General features: G+C 42.8%; 1 protein-coding gene across 1 annotated transcript in view; it reads left to right on the top strand.

Moving 5' to 3' along the window:
* Window positions 1-553: 553 nt before the first annotated feature.
* Window positions 554-20,963, top strand: part of LOC126353953 (adenylate cyclase type 9) — a 218,207-nt gene continuing 197,797 nt past the window's right edge. The window contains exon 1 of the mRNA XM_050003253.1: window positions 554-821. The gene's annotated coding sequence lies outside the window, so the exon portion shown is untranslated. The remainder of the gene's footprint in view (window positions 822-20,963) is intronic.

Here is a 20,963-nt window from a genome sequence, read left to right as displayed (position 1 = left end):
TGACACGACTGAAAAATTCATATTATGAATAGGTGATCCACTGCTATATGTTTTTATTTATTTTAATAATCGAATTTAATTTATTTATTTTTATTTTAGTTTATATCCCTTTTTTACACGATTAGTTTCGGTTCGCAACTCCACTGTCAGTCGCTATCCAGGTGGAATTTGGGACCACTGACTAGAGATAGACAAAATTTCCGTAGCAACTAATGCTTCAAATCATGACGAATGAAAACCTAAAAGGAATGTTCCTTCATCAGTTGATGTCCCGTGTTTTACGCAGATGTCTGAATTGAACATGGTACTTGCAACAGTGCCGAAATTTACACTTCCGACTGCTAAGTATGGTACCACTGAGCAGAAATTGAGAAGGCCAATAACTTCTTCGAATATCTTGTAACTCTAAAACATCATTTTGCATTACCTGTGTACGCGATTGTTGGGTAACTGCTCATTTCCGTCTTAATTACATAACGCGCAAACAGTAAAACACACAAACATTGCTTATCTGATACATGGACGAATGCTGCACAGAGTGTATGAAGGCCAGTGCCGCACTAGACAAACGGCGTCGCATAAGTTAAGCTACGTTTCCACGCGTGTAGGCTTCCACGTGCACAGAATAACTAATGTTCAGATTACATCATTCCGTTTCAGTAGATTTTGCGCACGCAAAGTCTCAGAGTAAGTCACAACAAATAAGTATGGATCTGCTGAAATAGCAGTCATAAAATGGGAAGTATTGACGTCTACTGAAAATGTTGCTAACGCTGTACCTAGGAGAATTTGGTGCAGCTGTCTTCGTAACACATTACAAGGTAAGTCAGTATTACAGATACGTGTTTAACCATATTATGGTAGCTACATCTGCATGATTACTCTTTAATTCACACGTAAATATTGGGCTGAAGGTTCACAGAACCACTTTCAAACTATTTTTCGTCAGTTCCACTCTCGAATGGCAAGTGCAAAAACGAAAACCTAAATCTTTCTGTACGAACTCCGACGACTCTTATTTTGTCACAACAGTTCTGAGTATTGGTGATTCTAAAACAGAGAAAAGGTCTCCCCGCGACGAAAAAGCCTTTGTTTTTTGATTACCCCAGCTCACTTATCATACCCTTGACACTCTCTCCCCTAGTTCATGATAATACAACAAGAGCAACCCTGTCGGGTAAGCAATATTCCAGAGGAGGACAGACAAGCGTAATACAGGCAGTTCCTTTAGTGAATTAGTTGCATCTTCTAAGTGCTGCGAAAATAAAACGCAGTCGCCTTCGTTACAGCGGTTTATATGTGATGGTTCCAATTTAAGTTCTTCGTAATTGTAATCCCTAGTAATTTAATAGAATTGACAGCAGTTTGTATGACTTATTGTAGAACAGAGTTTTTAACGAAATATTTTCAGGACTCTTTTGGAGGACCTCACATTTTTTTATCGTTGCCACTTTTCTCACCATTCATTTTGATCTTCTGGTGATTTTATTAGATGGTAAACGACATCATCATCTGCTATAAATGTAACACGGCTGCTTAGACTGTCCTCTAAATTGTTTATATAGATTAAGGACAGAAGAGGGCCTACAGTATTTCGATTACCTGAGATTTTCAGTGTTTTAGGAAAACTTTCTTCTGGAAAACTTTATATTTGCCAAGATCGCAAGGAAGAATACAACGATTACTAGTTTCAACCAGTTAAATGGCCATCTTCAAATCATATAATAGAAAGCAGAGTCTATATTGGTTTTTAAAGCGAGAAACTTTGTGACAATCACGTTTAGAATACGAAATACAGAAAATATATATTATGCATCGTTTGTCTGTGCGGTATAACACTTTCATTATACTTATATAATGAGGCAATGCCGCACAGAGTGGCCGCGCGGTTTGAGGCGACATGCACGGGTTACGCGGCTCCTCCCACCTGAGGTCCGTGTGTGTGTGTGTGTGTGTGTGTGTGTGTGTGTGTGTGTGTGTGTGTTTTGTCCTTAGTGTAAGTTAGTTTAAGTAGTGTGTAAGTGTAGGGACCTCAGCAGTTTGGCTCCTTACGAATTTGAACATTTGAATGACGCAACATCTTGTCTGTTGACAGTATCGGAAGATGCTATTCAGCTGACAGTAATAGACAAACTGACCGATACTGGTACATTAAAAAGCGTATAATTTTTGTCGATGAGACACTGTAAAGTCGATTGTGATATAGGTTTTATACATGATGGTTTTTACCTAAGATGTTCTACCGCGCGGGATTAACCGAGCGGTCTCAGGCGCTGCAGTCAATGACTGTGCGGCTGGTCCCGGCGGAGGTTCGAGTCTTCCCTCGGGCATGGGTGGGTGCGTTTGTCCTTATGATAATTTAGGTTAAGTAGTGTGTAAGCTTAGGGATTGATGACCTTAGCAGTTAAAGTCCCATACGATTTCACACACATTTGAACATTTGTTATATACTGTCATTTTTTACCAGAGTGGTAGAGTACACCTTTGTAGTTTATACCTTCTTCAAACATTTTTATCTTGTATATTTACTTTGGTAGGTGGCTTTTCTATGATGATTTTCTGTTATTTTTACTTTTTTTGCTTGTTTACAGAGCAGAAAATGGTCGTTACCTATAATCGAAACTAGCTAGTCACCTTGTCTTAATTATGTTACTTAAATACGGTTAGGCAATGAAAGATTTTTGTAAAAGTATTTTTTTAAATTTTAATAAGTCTTAAAAAACGCGAAAAAATTAGCATCTGTAGTCAAATTCGATCACTTGAAGTTGCTTGAAGTATATCCACACAATATTTCTCAAGACGTGTTGTTTTCTAGCTCCATATCATTTTAACTGTTATAGAGATTTTATACTTGAGGGACACATTTTTCGACGTAGACTTGCGCAGGGTGTAAGTAATTTTATGTTACTACTTTAGTGTATATAAAATGTTCTTATGTTATTTACATCGCTATCCCTATATTTGCCTATTTGTCCTATCTATCACATACTCATGATGGGCTATATGCTCAAATACTGGTATGTCAAATACACTGCTGGCCACTAAAATTGCTACACCAAGAAGGAATGCAGAAGATACACGGGTATTCATTGGAAAAATATATTATACTAGGACTGACATGTGATTACATTTTCACGCAATTTGAGTGCATAGTAATTTGAAATCAGTACCAGAACAACCACCTCTGGCCGTAATAACGGCCTTGATACGCCTGGGAATTGAGTCAAACAGAGCTTGGATGGCGTGTACAGGTACAGCTGCCCATGCAACTTCAGCACGATACCACAGTTCATCACGAGTAGTGACTGGCGTATTGTGACGAGCCAGTTGCTCGTCCATCATTGACCAGACGTTTTCAATTGGTGAAGATGTGGAGAATGTGCTGGCCAGAGCAGCAGTCGAACATCTTTTGTATCCAGAAAGGCCCGTACAGGACCTGCAACATGCAGTCGTCCATTATCCTGCTAAAATGTAGGGTTTCGCAGAGATCGAATGAAGGGTAGAACAACGGGTCGTAACACAATGAAATGTAACGTCCACTGTTCAAACTGCCGTCAAGACGAACAAGAGGTGACCGAGACGTGTAACCAATGGCACCCCATACCATCACGCCAGGTGATACGCCAGTATGGCGGTGACGAATACACGCATCCAATGTGCGTTCGCCGCGATGTCGCCGAACACGGATGCGACCATCATGATGCTGTACACAGAACCTGGATTCCTCCGAAAAAATGACGTTTTGCCATTCGTGCACCAAGGTTCGTCGTTGAGTACACCATCGCAGGCGCTCCTGTCTGTGATGTAGCGTCAAGGGTAACCGCAGCCGTGGTCTCCGAGCTGATAGTCCATGCTGCTGCAAACGTCGTCCAACTGTTCGTGCAGATGGTTGTTGTCTTGCAACGTCCCCATCTGTTGACTCAGGGCTGGAGACGTGGCTCAACGATCCGTGACAGCCATGCGGATAAGATGCCTGTCATCTCGACTGCTAGTGATACGAGGCCGTTGGGATACAGCACGGCGTTCCGTATTACTCTCCTGAACCCACCGATTCCATATTCTGCTAACAGTCATTGGATCTCGACCAACGCGAGCAGCAATGTCGCGATACGATAAACCGCAATCGCGATAAGCTACAATCCAACCTTTATCAAAGTCAGAAACGTGATGTACGCATTTCTCCTCCTTACACGAGGCATCACAACAACGTTTCACCAGGCAACGCCGGTCAACTGCTGTTTGTGTACGAGAAATCGGTTGGCAACTCTCCTCATGTCATCACGTTGTAGGTGTCACCACGGGCGCCAAACTTGTGTGAATGCTCTGAAAAGCTAATAATTTGCATATCACAGCATCTTCTTCCTGTCGGTTAAATTTCGCGTCTGTAGCACATCTTCGTGGTGTAGCATTTTTAATGGCCAGTAGTGTAAATACTTTCGAAATGCAGCTGATGGTATTCAAGAAGATATCGTTTACGAAAGAGTGGTCGGAAACTTTAAATCTGGAGCACGCACATTTATGAGACTCGAGTTTCTCCCGGTGTATACAATGTTGAAATAACTTACGGCAATGCAGCCGGTCGATGTCGTCGACAGCCGCCGATACTTCGACACGAGCACACCCTTCTATTTTCAAAGTATATCAGCGGTTGTTGAAGACGTCGCCTGGCTGCATTCCAGTAAATTATTTGAACAGAACACATTTAGTTGAGCCACAAACGTGCTTCGTGACAGCGTGGAAACTTTTTTGTGTCCCAGACACCAAAATTTTATATTTTCGTTGTGCCATTACTGAAAAAACTGTTGTTCATCGCTAAAGATACGAAAATCTTTCGTTACGTTCGTGATTCTCTCTGTCATTGTTCATCAAAAGTTGTAGCAATTTCAAGTACAGCTTCTGCTTCAGTAACTTCTGTAAGATCTTCCACAAATGGTAGGTTATGGAATGTTCAACTTACTTCTGCCCTGCTCATCAACTCACACACACACTAGCCATTTCATCAGTCACTGTCAGCTGATTATTAACTGAATCATTTATTTCCTCTTTCAGAGGCATCTACTGGTTGTAAATTGTACACTGACAGAAAAAAATCGCAACACCAAAAAATAATTAATGTACAGTAATGAAAGTTAGGGAATACACCTGCTTAGGTAACATATCAACGTGCTTAACATTGCAAAATCTCATGTAAATGCAAGCGCGAGGTAAGCTATTGCAAATGTGAAATGCTGGAACATTAAAAACCCGTGTAACCGCCAGAATGTTGAATGCAAGCATGCAAACGCACATGGATCTTCTTGCACAGGTGCCGGATGTCAGTTTGGGATGGAGTTCCATGCCTGTTGCACTGCAGTCAATTCAGGAACAGTGCTATTTGTGGATGACGCTGGAGTTATCGTCGGATGATGTCCCCATATATGCTCTATTTAGAGACAGGTCTGATGATTGAGCAGGCCAAGACAACATGTCAACACTCTGTCGAGAATGTTGGGTTACGACAGCGGCATGAGGGCGAGCGTTATCCTGTTGGAAAACGCCCCCTGGAATACTGTTCATGAACAGGAGCAGGTCGAATCACCAGACTGACGTACAAATTTGAAGTCAGGTTGCGTGAGAGCACTTCTGCTGTCACACGGAATTGCATCCCAGACCATAACTCCAGGTGATGGTCCAGTGTCTATATCACGCAGACATATTGGTTGCAGCCCCTCAACTGCCCTCCTTCTAACCAACACACGGTCTTCACTGGCACAGAGGCACAACCGGCTTTCGTCAGAAAACAACAGACCTCTACTCTGCCCTCCAGTGAGCTCTCGCTTGTCAGTTTGGTCAGTGGAATGCATGCTACAGGGCGTCAAGCTCCGAGCTGTCTAAGTAACCGATTTGTAACTGTTCGTTGTGTCACTGTGGTTCTAACTGCTGCAAATGCAGTACGATGCGCCAGTGCCATACGCCGAACACGATGGTCTTCACTATCGATAGTGCCACGTCGCCGTCCAGAGTCTGGTCTTCTTGCGACAGAACATTCTCCAGACCACAGCTGCCAGAAATCACGTTCAGTGGATACATTCCTGCCAAGTTTCTCTGCGATAGCACAGAAGGAACATCCAACTCCTCGTAGTTCTATTATATCACATCGTTCAGACTCAGTGAGGTGTTGATATTGGCATCTTTGTCGCCTTAAAGGCAGACTTGACTAACTTATACTCACCATGTCTAGTCTCAAATGTAACTAACGCGCACGACAGTTACAACGTGTATTTAAAGGAAATATGATTTGCATCTTCATAGTGGCGCTGCTTGCGCCACTCTTATGTGACTGGCGCGATATGTGAATAGACATCAGGCAGAAACATGCCTACCAATAATCGTTTATATCGCACAACTCTTTCTTAGTGTTGCCATTTTTTTTCATCATTGTATATACTACAACCGAATGTACTTTCCATCTGGTGCGCTTTAGCAAATACCTTATTCTAAAGTGCCATAGAGCTCTGTATCACACATGCGAATGTTTCCATCTTTATTTACTTTGATTTACACGTCAAGTTCTGTACGACCAAATGGTTCAAATGGCTCTAAGCACGATGGGACTTAACATATGAGATCGTAAGTCCCCTAGAACTTAGAACTACTTAAACCTAACTAACCTAAGGACATCACACACATCCATGCCCGAGGCAGGATTCGAACCTGCGACCGCAGCAGCAGCGCGGTTCCGGACTGAAGCGCCTAGAACCGCGCCTAGAACCGCTCGGCCCGTAGGACCAAATTGAGGAGCAAATCTCCGAGGTCATGGAACATGTCAGTACATGAAATTACAACATAAAAGTAATAACAGATAAAAATAATTGTTTATGCACCCGGAAAAAGTCGGTCCATACGTTTAAGCAAACGCAATCAACAATACAACAAGAAATCAGCTTAACTTTTCAAGGAACTCCTCGACAGAATAGGAGAGACCCATGAGGAAACTCTTCAGTTTAGATTTGCAAGCGTGTGGATTACTGCTAAGATTTTTGAATTCGAGCGGTAGCTTATTGAAAACGGATGAAAGTTCCTGGCAGATTAAAACTGTGTGCCGGACCGAGACTAGGTCTGCAAGGTTTGCAGGAGAGCTTCTGTAAAGTTTGGAAGGTAGGAGGCGAGATGCTGGCAGAAGTAAATCTGTGAGGACGGGGCGTGAGTCGTGCTTGGGTAGCTCAGTTGGTAGAGCATTTGCCTGCGAAAGGCAAAGTTCAAATGGCTCTGAGCACTATGGTACTCAACTTCTGAGGTCATCAGTCCCCTAGAACTTAGAACTACTTAAACCTAACTAAACTAAGGACATCACACACACCCATGACCGAGGCAGGAATCGAACGTGCAACCTTAGGGGTCGCGAGGTTCCAGACTGTCGCGCCCAGAACCGCTCGGCCACCCGGCCGGCGCGATAGGCAAAGGACCCGAGTTCGAGTCTCGGTCCCGCACACAGTTTTAATCTGCCAGGAAGTTTCATACCAGCGCACACTCCGCTGCAGAGTGAAAATCTCATTCTGGAAACATACCCCAGGATGTGGCTAAGCCATGTCTCCGCAATATCCTTTCTTTCAGGAGTGCTGGTTCTGCAAGGTTCGCTGGAGAGCTTCTGTAAAGTTTGGAAGGTAGGAGACGAGATACTAGCAGAAGTAAAGCTGTGAGGACGGGGCGCGAGTCGTGCGTGGGTTGCTCAGTTGGTAGAGCACTTGCCCGCGAAAGGCAAAGGTCCCGAGTTCGAGTCTCGGTCCGGCACACAGTTTAAATCTGCCAGAAAGTTTCACCTTACAACACTGTTTGTAATGGGCTACTGTAGCTTCGATTGTGACTACTTCTAATATTTACTGACAACGACTGCTGATTCAACACTCACGAAACAAAACGATAACTGCTGCACATGAAAGCAGTGTTTGGGGACATTTTGACATAAAAACAACTACAATACATTTGTAAACCACTCCTGTCACTTGTTACAACAACGTTTCTCACCCGTTGTGACGAGATATTCGCTGTCGTAACAAACATCTATCGAAAACAACGAAGGGAGATAAAGTCAGCGTCGACTTCTAGATCTCTAGAACTGAGGGCTATATAGTTGCTTTGGGCATGCCTGTGCTGTTCCACATGTCAGGCATCAATGGATACAAGAACAACATTCGCACACTGCTTGCCTGCATACGACCCGACCAAAATACAACTGCACCTGGCCTCCCGTGGCCGCTGTCGGAAATATGCGGTGACATTACAGTAAAGAAGTATAGTGGTGACTAAGGAAATCGCATCAGGCTATGAATGATTTCAAGACGGATACTGTTAAGTGTTTCAGCGTGTTCTCGTGAAATATCATGATAAAAACTCACCGTAAGCCGCCCGAAGCGCCCTCATTTCCAGGTGCAATAATATTGTGGTCGACTAATACGAGTAAATGGACTTGATGCCAGTGTCATGCGAATCACTTGCATCGTGTTAAGCTGCGGTCACAAGTGTCACCGACATCGTGGAATTCTGCCGACGACCGCCATCGGCCGAAGACTGCCCATCGTTTCAGACCAGTACGCTAGTACGGGCTCTGTCCCAGTGTAACGACCTCATTTCCCGCATACACAAATTTTGCCCAACAGGTTGGTCACATTCAAATCAGTTTGTTTTCTTTGGTAGATTCGAACGACTTCCCATACGCAAAAATAGATAGTGAGAAATTTTTAAGTTTAGTACGAGGGTTGACTGAAAAGTAATACCTCCACCTTCATAGCTATTCAACAGTTGGCAGCAGTGGTATGCGGCAGGGATGCCTTGTTCTGTAGCCTCTTGTCTACAGCTCCAGTGTGCTGGAAGCCTTAGCATTGAACAGTTGTGCTACTGTGCAAAGTATGGAACCCTGCACAGACGGTCGGACCATGCGATTTAAGCAACGTGCAGTCATTGATTTCTTGACAGCAGAAGGTGTCACCCCAAAGCAGATTCATCAAACAATGAAAGAAATTTATGGTGACTTGGTTGATGTCAGTACTGTGCATCGTAGGGCGAGTAAGTTTAAAGATGTCCAGACGGGAACATCCGACCTGCGTGACAAAGAGTTGGACGTTTCTGTGACAGCAACCACTGAGTTTAGCAAGCAAGATGTTGAGAGACTGATTCAGGACGATCGTCGTATCACTCAGGGAGTTTTGAATTGCGCTGCGGAGCTTCTTTAGAGTTGCACAGTAGGCATCTGAGTTGATTGTCGTTCCTCGTGGCATAAAGCCCACTAGCAAAAAACCGCGCCGGTCCCAGAACACAGTTGCCATAGTCTTGCGCTTTGACAGCGTCTGTTTGGCTTTGACCTTGACGGGTGAGCTTGTGTGTCGCCATTCCATCGATTGTCGCTTGCTTTCGGGAGTGATATGGGATACCCATGTTTCATCTCCAGTGACAATTTGACTCAACATGTCATCCCCTTCTTCCTCGTAACGAATCAAAAAGTCCAATAAGTGGCAAATCTCTTCCCTTTGTGGTCCTCTGTGAGGAGTCTGGGTACCCACCGAGAACACAGTTTCTTAAAGTTTGGGTTTTCAGACACAATTTTGTACAAAACCGATCTTGAAACTTGTGGAAATTCCAAAGAAAGATTGGAAATTGTGAATCTTCTGTCCTCAAGAATCTTTGTTTCAACTGCAGCCACCAAATCATCAGTGATCACAGAGGGCCGGCCTGAGCGTTCTTCGTCATGGACGTTTTGACGGCCATTTTTAAATTCTCTAACCCATTGACGCACTTTACCTTCACTCATTACATTCAAGCCATAAACTTCTGTTAACTGACAATGAATTTGTGCTGCTGATAGGCTTCTCGCGGTCAAAAAACGTATCACTGACCGTATCTCACACGCGGCGGGCGACTCAGTAATCGTAAACATTATAAAGTAGCACAGCAATGCGTACACGTCAGCTACAGAGCTGCAACTTACATCAGTGTGAACGGGAAGGATGCCGGCAAGTGGCGCGGTGGCTTGTTGCGGCGTCCGCGCGAACTACGGGACTATACGCGCGAACGGCCCTTACTTAAAAAACAATCCTCGTAGGTTGCAAGTGTTACTCTGAGACGAAGAGGATTGCACAGGAGAGGAATTCGTGACGGGCCGTATCAGACCAATAAAAAGACTGAGATCTAAAAACAGTTCGGTGATTCAGTTGTATGAGGTCGCGATGTATGTGATTTAGGTATCTTATTCTAAAATTTATATTTGCCTTTCAGACGTATCCTGAATGACAGTCATTTAAGATTAAGTGACATGTGTCCTTCCTGACGGTATTGTCTGAAGCTCTTCGGAGGTTTTAATTTTCAATGTAACCACGAATCATTTCGAATATGTAATAGCAACTTTCTTTCATCATCTCGTAAACACGATTCAAAAAAAAGTTTTGCATCACCCTGGTTCTCCGAACTCCCGAAGATAGACGTTGTCTGTGGATATTGCATCACAGCCACAGTCCCTTTGACTGTTCAGAGGTGTCACTAAACCTGCCCAAAGATGTAAACAACCATGCATGAGCTGCGCCTATTAGACGGAGGGAGTCCGACAGCTGATCAGTTCCAGTCATTTCTCCAGGAAGGAGGTACACGGCTGGTGTTGTCTGTCGTTCAGCCATGCCTAGACAGTCAATACCGCTGTTCGATCACGTCCGCATTCTTACTTTGTGCCAGGAAGCGCTCTCAACAAGGGAAGTGTCCAGGCGTCTCGGAGTGAACCAAAGCGATGTTGTTCGGTCATGGAGGAGATACAGAGAGAGACAGGAACTGTCGATGTCATGCCTCGCTCAGGTCGCCCAAGGCCTACTATGCAGTGGATGACCGCTACCTATGGATTATGGCTCGGAGGAACCCTGACAGCAACGCCACCATGTTGAGTAATGCTCTTCGTGCACCCACAGACGTCGTGTTACTACTCAAACTGTGCGTAATAGGCTCCATGATGCGCGACTTCACTCCCGGCGTCCATGGCGAGGTCTATCTTTGCAAACACGACACCATGCAGCGCGGTACAGATGGGCCCCACCAACATGCCGAATGGACCGCTCAGGATTGGCATCACGTTCTCTTCACCGATGAGTGTTGCATATGCCTTCAACGAGACGATCGTCGGAGACCAGTTTGGAGGCAACCTGGCCAGGCTGAACACCTTAGAAACACGGTCCAGCGAGTGCATCAAGGTGGAGGGTTCCTGCTGTTTTGGGATGGCATTATGTGGGGCCGACGTACGGCGGTGGTGGTCATGGAAGACGCCATAAAGGCTGTACGATACGTGAATGCCATCCTCCGACCAATAGTTCAACCATATCGGCAGCATATTGCCGAGGCATTCATCTTCATGGACGACAATTGGCGCCCCTATCGTGCACATCTTCCTACAGGATAACTACATCGCTCGACTACTGTGGCGAGCATGTTCTCCAGACATGAACCCTATCGAACATGTTAGGATCGACTGATAAGGGCTGTTTATGGACAACGTGACCCACCAACCACTCTGAGGGATCTACGCCGAATCTCCGTTGAGGAGTGGCACAATCTGGACCAATTGTGCCTTGATGAACTTTTGGATAGTATGCCACGACGAATACAGGTATGCATCATTGCAACAGGACATGCTACTGCGGATTAGAAGTACCGGTGTGTACAGCAATCTGGACCACCACCTCTGAAGGTCTCCCTGCATGGTGGTACAATATGCAATGTGTGGTTTTTATGAGGAATCAAAAGTGCGGAAATGTTGTTTATGTAGATCTCTATTCCAATTTTCTGTACATGTTCCGGAACTCTCGGAACCGAAGTGATACAAAACTTTTTTTGATGTGTGTATTTGTAAAACTTGTCTAGTTGTATCATTAACCGAAGAAAGAGTGTGCGGCGCTCGCCACGTTAGAATAGATTCTGACATCCATGACACAAGAGATTCTAGACTCCTTGTTCCCGCCAAAATTTGACATAGAGGATCAGACGCAGAGTCGGTTTAAGGTCCAAGCGACACAATCTGCGCCGAACTGAGATGGACGCCTAAGGGCGCCATTATTGCTAGAGATCAGAAATGAGATATCCCTAAATTGTTTTAAAGTCGCCAGGGAGTTTCGTGCCGTGATCTCGCAACTGACAGTCTGATCGACTCGCCAGTCGATTTGATCGATAACACGTCACTTGAGTCTGTTGTGATCATGAAGCTCAAATAAACGGAAAGTGGTCCTCCAGTAATTAAAGTACAACACAGACAGAAATACTCTTCTTAAATGCAATAAAGGTGCGTTGAGAGCGTGACGAGAATGGTAGCAGAAAACCCCAGCTAAATAGGTATCCAAGTTACGAGAAAACTAAGTCCATTTTATGATCACAATACACCAGCTCAAAATAATAAAAAAAATTATTTGCGAACTGACACACGCAGTACAAAGAATAATATCTCATACTCTGTCTCTCCTCAGTTCCGTAATGACAGCAAAAAACGTTAGAGTACCGAAGCGGCCGTTCACCGCCCAGGACCAATCACCAAAGCGACCGAATATCACACGTTCCGCCAGGCAGGTATGCCTTCCAACGGGTCTCAAACTCAAGTGTCCTTTTCAGCATCTAAACGAAAAGTGTCCATAACCACTCCTTTATCTCTTCACCCAAAGAAATATCTCTCCATTAGACTCCGGTGATGTTGCGCGACAGCCTTCATTTCCATTAGCTGAAGGTCGTCCCCACCAAAAAGTCTAAAGTTCTACAGACAGGATTTGACCCAACTTGACCACATCCCACACGAAACTAATATAATACAGCAATATTTAAATAAAGAAATTTTAAAAATATTCAGCCAGAGTCAGATCATTTGCAGTAAATAAACGTCTGTTCATAAATTAATAAGCTAGTATTTTTGTAAAAGTATGCTCACGTTAAAAATCAACGAACTGTTACTAAACATTGTTTAAACAATCTTTCATACCTGCTTGACAGAAGCCTTTTTTGGCAGTCTTTTTAATAGTGGTGTCAGCTAACACAAGCGACTGGCCACATTTTAAATTACCATGATTTTGTATTGACAATTGTAATTAATATTTAAATAAAGCTACTTGTAAAATAATAAATTATACATTACGTAAATAGACAAGTAAGGCTAGATATTAGGTATTCATGCTGCATTCATTTCCTGTCTTATTGTTGAGAATACGATTTTCTGACAGACATAAAATGATGCAACTAGATCATAAGGCCATAAGTAAAATAGATACAGATGAGTGCCTTTCAAGGATGATAGCTATAGTGCAACGGTATCAGATGAAATGTCGTTTGTTGAAATCGCGTGAAGCATTTAAAAGTTGTTAATTCAAGGGCTCATTGTGAAAACATTTAGACACTAAAAATTATTAACTTTACGGTTTTAAAGATATTCAAAATATTGTTGTTTCATTGGTTGCACCTCATCTATCTGAGATCGCCGATGTATTCAGATTTGCTTTATTATTTGACTGTGAATTATTGTCGGATCCCAAAGAACTGCCATCTTTCAAGTTGTCTACTGGAGCACAGCAGACTTAGCACTTCAATCGGCGACCATAAACAGGGTATCCATAAATGTTGCGACAAACTTCGAAGGATTGTAGAGGTTGTCTTGAGGAAAAAGATCAAGAACAGTAACCTGTGTCCGGTAATGTCATCTAATGACGCTGCAGAGTGTCGAAGTCATAGGCGCTGGCGCTTACCCATAGGCCACCCCTTACGCCATAAACGTGACTTTGTATATTGTCAGACCGTAGGCAGAACGCGTCGCATTGTTGTCTGTTATTGAGTTACCACGACTGATGCCACGATCGCCAGTGGAGAAAATGGAACTAGCTGCTGCGTAGAAAGGCCTTGTCTCCTACCAATGCGACGCTCTGTTGCCTCGGTGGATGATGATTTCAGACAGAGGTTTCGATCCACAATTTATATTTCTCCTAGTACCCACTAAAATCTCCAACGTTCTTAGGTACACTGGAGAAAAATAAACTTTTGATGGAAATTGTAATGATACTTGAATTACGTAACCATTACGGCACCTCACCTCAGCCTCTCGATACCAGCAATATTCTACTGTGTTTCTGTAAAATAGTTAACATATTTCTGTGACAACATTCAGATTTGATTTCATTAATGTAGAGGTACTTCGATACATCGATATGTATATATTGCAATGATATTATTCTTATGTGTATTCTTTCTTTTGTCACTATGATCTTTGACGTACTTGTTACTCTGATTTTTGGGCGCGTAAGCGGTTCTTAGAGAGTCAAGCTTTGGTCGTCACGTTAAAAAGACGCAAATTATAGTCAGTTTATGAAATGTGAACTTTAACAGTGAGGAAGATATTTTCAAGTATGTTTTATATGGTGAAGCGATGTTTTGGAACGAGTTACGTGATATTGCAACAAAAGTAATAAAAAAGAAGTGTAACTTAAATCCGTAGTGCTGATTACTTTTTTACATTACCATTGTCCTAACTTGCAAAAGTTTAATCTTCAATAAAGGTTTGTGAAACACATCGATAAAACTTTTGAATATCGCAGAATAACATTAGGCCTATTTGCATCAGAGCTTGGAATCATCAATACCTAGATTTTCGACGATTGAGCCATGAGTTCACAAAGAGATCAGCGTGGGAAACACGAAAAGATGAGTGCCTAGTTTATCCATTACTTCAAGAAATGACTTTATTAACGGTGCTCTAATGACACCTGCCACATAATATGACTTTGTTGTTGCCCGAAAATGCAATATTTAGCAGCGTCAGAAACTCTACAATCATAATTAATTTTTGACCTTAGTGTGGTAGGATTGTTAGAAAATCCATGTCTGAAACTGTCACTATTTAGTTCATATTTTTCCGAAGCTCACTTCGTTCAAGTGCTTCCATTAACTTCTTATTTGATCACACTAATGGCTAAATGGTACCATGCTGTAAAGGAATTCCACATATGCATATACATGCACTTTTCGATTTCGTATTTAGCATTTGTTCAGTATTCTGCTCCTGACAAACTTGGCATTGTTACGGGTACGGATTATGCATTCGTGTAGCGAACAGACAGAAAACTTGTTGAACCAATTTTGTATGTGCTGCACCGGATTCTTGTGCTTTGGGAATTCTGCTTCTATCCACTGAGCTATCCAGACACGACTCGTGACCCAGCTTCAGAACTCTAATGCTGTCCATACATCTCTCCTACTTTCCACATTGAAATTAAAACCTATCGGCAGTAGGCTCTTCAACAACAATAAAGCAAAATACCAGCAGCAGCCCCCCCCCCCCACCCCCGCCCACCCATGAACCATGGACCTTGCCGTTGGCGAGGAGGCTTGCGTGCCACAGCGACACAGATAGCCATACCGTAGGTGCAACCACAACAGAGGGGTCTCTGTTGAGAGGCCAGACAAACGTGTGGTTCCTGAAGAGGGGCAGCAGCCTTTTCAGTAGTTGCAGGGGCAACAGCCTGGATGATTGACTGATCTGGCCTTGCAACATTAACCAAAACAACCTTGCTGCGCTGGTACTGCGAACGGCTGAAAGCAAGATGAAACTACAGCTGTAATTTTTCCCAATGACATGCAGCTTTACTGTATGGTTAAATGATGATGGCGTCCTCTTGGGTAAAATATTCCGGAGGTAAAATAGTCCCCCATTCGGATCTCCCGGCGGGGACTACTCAAGAGGACGTCGTTATCAGGAGAAAGAAAGCTGACGTTCTATGGATCGGAGCGTGGAATGTCAGATCCCTTAATTGGGCGGGTAGGAGAAAATTTAAAATGGGAGATGGATAGGTTAAAGTTAGATATAGTGGGAATTAGTGAAGTTCGGTGGCAGGAGGAACAAGACTTTTGGTCTGGTGAATACAGGGTTATAATTACAAAATCAAATAGGGGTAATGCAGGAGTAGGTTCAGTAATGAATAGGAAAATAGGAATGCGGGTCAGCATAGTGAACGCATTATTGTGGCCAAGATAGATATGAAGCCCACGCCTACCACAGTAGTACAAGTTTATATTCCAACTAGCTCCACAGATGATGAAATGTATGATGAGATAAAAGAAATTATTCAGATAGTGAAGGGAAACGAAAATTTAATAGTCATGGTTGACTGGAATTCGATAGTAGGAAAAGGGAGAGAAGGAAACGTAGTGGGTGAATATGGAATGGGGGTAAGAAATGAGAGAGAAGCCGTCTGCTAGAATTTTGCACAAAGTTAATCATAGCTAACACTTGGATCAAGAATCATGAAAGAAGGTTGTGTACATGGAAGACGCCTGGAGATACTGGAAGGTTTCACACAGATTATATAATGGTAAGACAGAGATTTAGGAACCAGGTTTTAAATTGTAAGACATTCCCAGGGGCAGATGTGGACTATGACCACAATCTATCGATTATGAACTGTAGATTAAAACTGAAGAGACTGCAAAAAGGTGGGAATTTAAGTAGGTAGGACTTGGCTAAACTGACAGAACCAGAGGTTGAAGAGCGGTTCAAGGAGAGCAGTTTACAAGAACTGGAGAAAGAAATACAGTAGAAGAAGAATGGGTAGCTTTGAGAAATGAAATAGTAAATGAAGCAGAGGATCAAGTAGGTATAAGGCAAGGGCTAGTAGAAATCCTTGAGTAACAGAAGAGATATTGAATTTAATTGATGAAAGGAGAATATATAAAAATTCAGTAAATGAAGCAGGCAAAAAGGAATACAAACGTCTCAAAAATGAGATCGACAGGAAGTGCAAAATGGCTAAGCAGGGATGGCTAGAGGACAAACGCAAGGATGTAGAGGCATATATCACTAGTGGTAAGAAAGATACTGCCTACAGGAAAATTAAAGAGACCTTTGGAGAAAAGAGAACCACTTGTACGAATATCAAGAGCTCAGATGAAAGCCCAGTTTAAGCAAAGAAGGGAAAGCAGAAAGGTGGACGGAGTATATAGAGAGTCTATACAAGGGCGATGTACTTGAGGTATGGAAATGGAAGAGGACGTAGATAAAGATGAAATGGGACATATGATACTGGGTGAAGAGTTTGAAAGAGCACTGAAAGACCTGAGTCGAAACAAGGCCCCAGGAGTGGACGACATTCCGTCAGAATTATTGAATGCCTTGGGAGAGCCAGCCATGACAAACATCTTCCATTTGGCGTGTAAGGTATATGAGACAGGCGAAATATCACCAGATCTCAAGAATAATATAATAATTCCAATTCCAAAGAATTAAAATATTGACAATTGTGAAAATTACCGGAATATCAGTTTCATAAGTCACAACTGCAAAATACTAACACGAATTCATTACAGATGAATGGAAAAGCCAACCTCGGGGATGATCAGTTTAGATTCCGTACAAATGTTAGAACACGTGAGGCAATACTGACCCTACGACTTATCTTAGAAAACTGATTAAGGAAAGGCAAGTCTACGTTTCTAGCATTTTTAGACATAGAGAAAGCTTTTGACAATATTGACTGGAATACATTATTTCAAATTCTGAAGGTAGCAGGGGTAAAATACAGGGAGCGAAAGGCTGTTTACAATTTGTATAGAAACTAGATGGCAGTTATAAGAGTCGAGGGGAAGCAGTGGTTGGAAAGGGAGTGAGACAGGGTTGTAGCCTATCCCCGATGTTATTCAATCTGTATATTGAGCAAGCAGTAAGGGAAAGAAAAGAAAAATTCGGAGTAGGTATTAAAGTCCATGGAGAAGAAATAAAAACTTTGAGGTTCGCCGATGACATTGTAATTCTGTCAGAGACAGCAAAGGACCTGGAAGAGCAATTGAATAGAATGATAGTATCTTGAATGGAGGATATAAGATGAACATCAACAAAAGCAAAACGAGGATAATGGAATGTATTAGGATTAAATCGGGTGATGCTGGGGAATTAGATTAGGAAATGAGACACTTGAAGTAGTGAATTTGTTTTGGTGTTTGGGGAGAACAATAACTGATGATGGTAGGAGGAGAGAGGATATAAAATGTAGACTGGCAATGGCAAGGAAAGCCTTTCTGAAGAAGAGAAATTTGTTAACATCGAGTATAGATTTAAATGTCAGGAAGTAGTTTCTGAAAGTATTTGCGTGGAGTGGAGCCATGTATGGAAGTGAAACATCGACGATAAGTAGTTTAGACAAGAAGAGAACAGAAGCTTTCGAAATGTGGTGCTACAGAAGAATGCTGACGATCAGATGGGTAGACCACATAACTAATGAGGATGTATTGAATAGGATTGGGAAGAAGAGAAATGTGTGACACAATTTGACTAGAAGAAGGGATCCGTTGGCAGGACATGTTCTGAGGCACCAAGGGATCATCAATTTAGTATTGAAGGGCAGTGTGGAGGGTAAACATTGTAGAATAAGACCAAGAGATGAATACACTAAGCAAATTCAGAAGGATGTAGGTGGCAGTAGGTACTGGGAGATGAAGAACCTTGCACAGGACAGTGCTGCATCAAACCAGTCTCTGGACTGAAGACCAGAACAACAACATCAGCAGCAGAGACTTCTACACTGGTAAACTCAATAGATGAACGCTTGCAAAGCCGATTTCTTATGTACGTGAAACACAACATTTTTTTATGACGGAAGTTATTGTTAGTTTTTCACAATGTATATTCTGGTTTTAGTTTTCTATGTCTATACGTATTATATAACCCTTAATTGTATTTTTCTTCCCACATGGGAAGGCTAATTTCAGGAACAACTGTAGCGATTTTGATATGGGTTTCACTAATAGATCAATTCACGAGTAAGGTTTATGTATATGCACTCTAAGACAAAAAAAAAAAAAAAAATCCGCGCACCACGAAGGAATTAGCGGAATGGGACGGAAATCGGTAGAAGTAATGTACGCATACCAGCAAACGAATGATTACAAATTCAGGAAAATTGGATGATTTATTCAAGAGAAGGAGCTTCCCAAATTGATCAATTAAAAAAAAATTGTTCAAATGGCTTGAAGCACTATGGGACTTAACATCTTAGGTCATCAGTCCCCTAGAACTTAGAACTACTTAAACCTAACTAACCTAAGGACATCATACACATCCATATCCGAGGCAAGATTCGAACCTGCGATCGTAGCAGTCCCGCGGTTCCGGACTGCAAAGCCTAGAACCGCACGGCCACCGCGGCCGGCAATTGAGCAATTCAGTAACACATTGGTCCCCCTCAGGCCCTTGTGCAAGTAGTTATTCGGCTTAGCACTGATTGATTGAGTTATTGGATATCCTTCTGAGGGATACCGTGCCAAATTCTGTCCAACGGACGCGTTAGACCGTCAAAATCCCCAGCTGGTTGGAGGGCCCTGCCCATAATGCCCCAAACGTTCACAATTGGGAAGACATACGGCGATCTTGGTGGTCAAGGTAGAGTTTGGCAGGCACGAAGACAAGCAGCAGAAACCCTCATCGTGCGCCAGCTGACGTTATATTCATGAAGCGTAAACACAGGATGGCTTGCCACGAAGGGCAACAAAACTGACCGTACGATATCGTCCATTTGTAAGGCTGCCGCGAATGAAGACCAAAGGGAAAATGAAATAGCACCCCTGACCGTCACTCCCGGTTGTCTAGGCGTACGGCGGATGACAGTGTGTTTGGTTTCCCACCACCGTCCGGGGCGTCTCCAGACATCCTCGCTGGTTATCGGTGCTCAGTTCGAAGCGATACTCATCACTGAAGACAGTTCTACTCTAGTCAATGAAATTCCAGGTCGAATGTGTCCCGCACCACTGCAAACGGGCTTGTTGGTGTACAGAGGCCAATGGTAGTCGACTAAGCTCCCTTTCTGTTAGCCGCCTATTAATGGTCCTTGTGGTCACTGAAGAAACAGCTGCCCGTTGGATTGATGATAATGATTAACCCGGAGCTCTGAGTGCCTCTCTGACGACTGCTCGGTCCCCACGTTCTGTCGTTTCTCTAACTCGACAGTTTCCTTCTTAACGCTGTGTTCGTCCTTGGTTCAACCATTCCTGCCGACATCGTCGAATAGTGGCATCGCTCCTATTCAAATGTCAGCGATTCGCCGATTACTCCAGCCGGCTTCTTTGAGCCCAACTACACAGTCTCTCTCAAATGCTGACATCTGCGTAAGCATCAAAAATGAACGACTATTGAAAATTTAATATCATTTAATGAAACCATTTTAAATTTTATTTATTTTTTGCTTCATATAAAAAATACATATATTGAGCAAGCAGTGAAGGAAACAAAAAAAAAAAATTCGTAGTAGGTATTAAAATCCACGGAGAAGAAATAAAAACTTTGAGGTTCGCCGATGACATTGTAATTTTGTCAGAGACAGCAAAGGAACTGGAAGAGCAGTTGAACGGAATGGATAGTGTCTTGAAAGGAGGATATAAGATGAACATCAACAAAAGCAAAACGAGGATAATGGAATGTAGTCGAATTAAGTCGGGTGATGCTGAGGGGATTAGGTTAGGAAATGAGACGCTTAAAGTAGTAAAGGAGTTTTGATATTTGGGGAGAAAAATAACTGATGATGGTCGAAGTAGAGAGGATATAAAATGCAGACTGTCAATGGCAAGAAAGCGTTTCTGAAGAAGAGAAATTTGTTAAAATCGAGTATAGATTTAAGTGTCAGAAAGTCGTTTCGGAAAGTATTTGTATGGAGTGTAGCCATGTATGGAAGTGAAACGAGGACGATAAATAGTTTAGACAAGAAGAGAATAGAAAGTTTCGAAATGTGGTGCTACAGAAGAATGCTGAAGATTAGATGGGTAGATCACATAAGTAATGAGGAGGTATTGAATAGGATTGGGGAGAAGAAAAGTTTGTGGCACAACTTGACTGGCAGAAGGGATCGGTAGGTAGGACATGTGTTGTGGCATCAATGGATCACCAATTTAGTATTGGAGAACAGCGTGGAGGGTAAAAATTGTAGAGGGAGACCAAGAGATGAATACAC

Source organism: Schistocerca gregaria, chromosome 3, assembly GCF_023897955.1.
Source record: "Schistocerca gregaria isolate iqSchGreg1 chromosome 3, iqSchGreg1.2, whole genome shotgun sequence".
NCBI classification, from domain to species: Eukaryota; Metazoa; Arthropoda; class Insecta; order Orthoptera; family Acrididae; genus Schistocerca; species Schistocerca gregaria.
The sequence above is the reverse complement of the archived record's forward strand: the minus strand, read 5'-3'. Positions and strand labels throughout refer to the sequence as shown.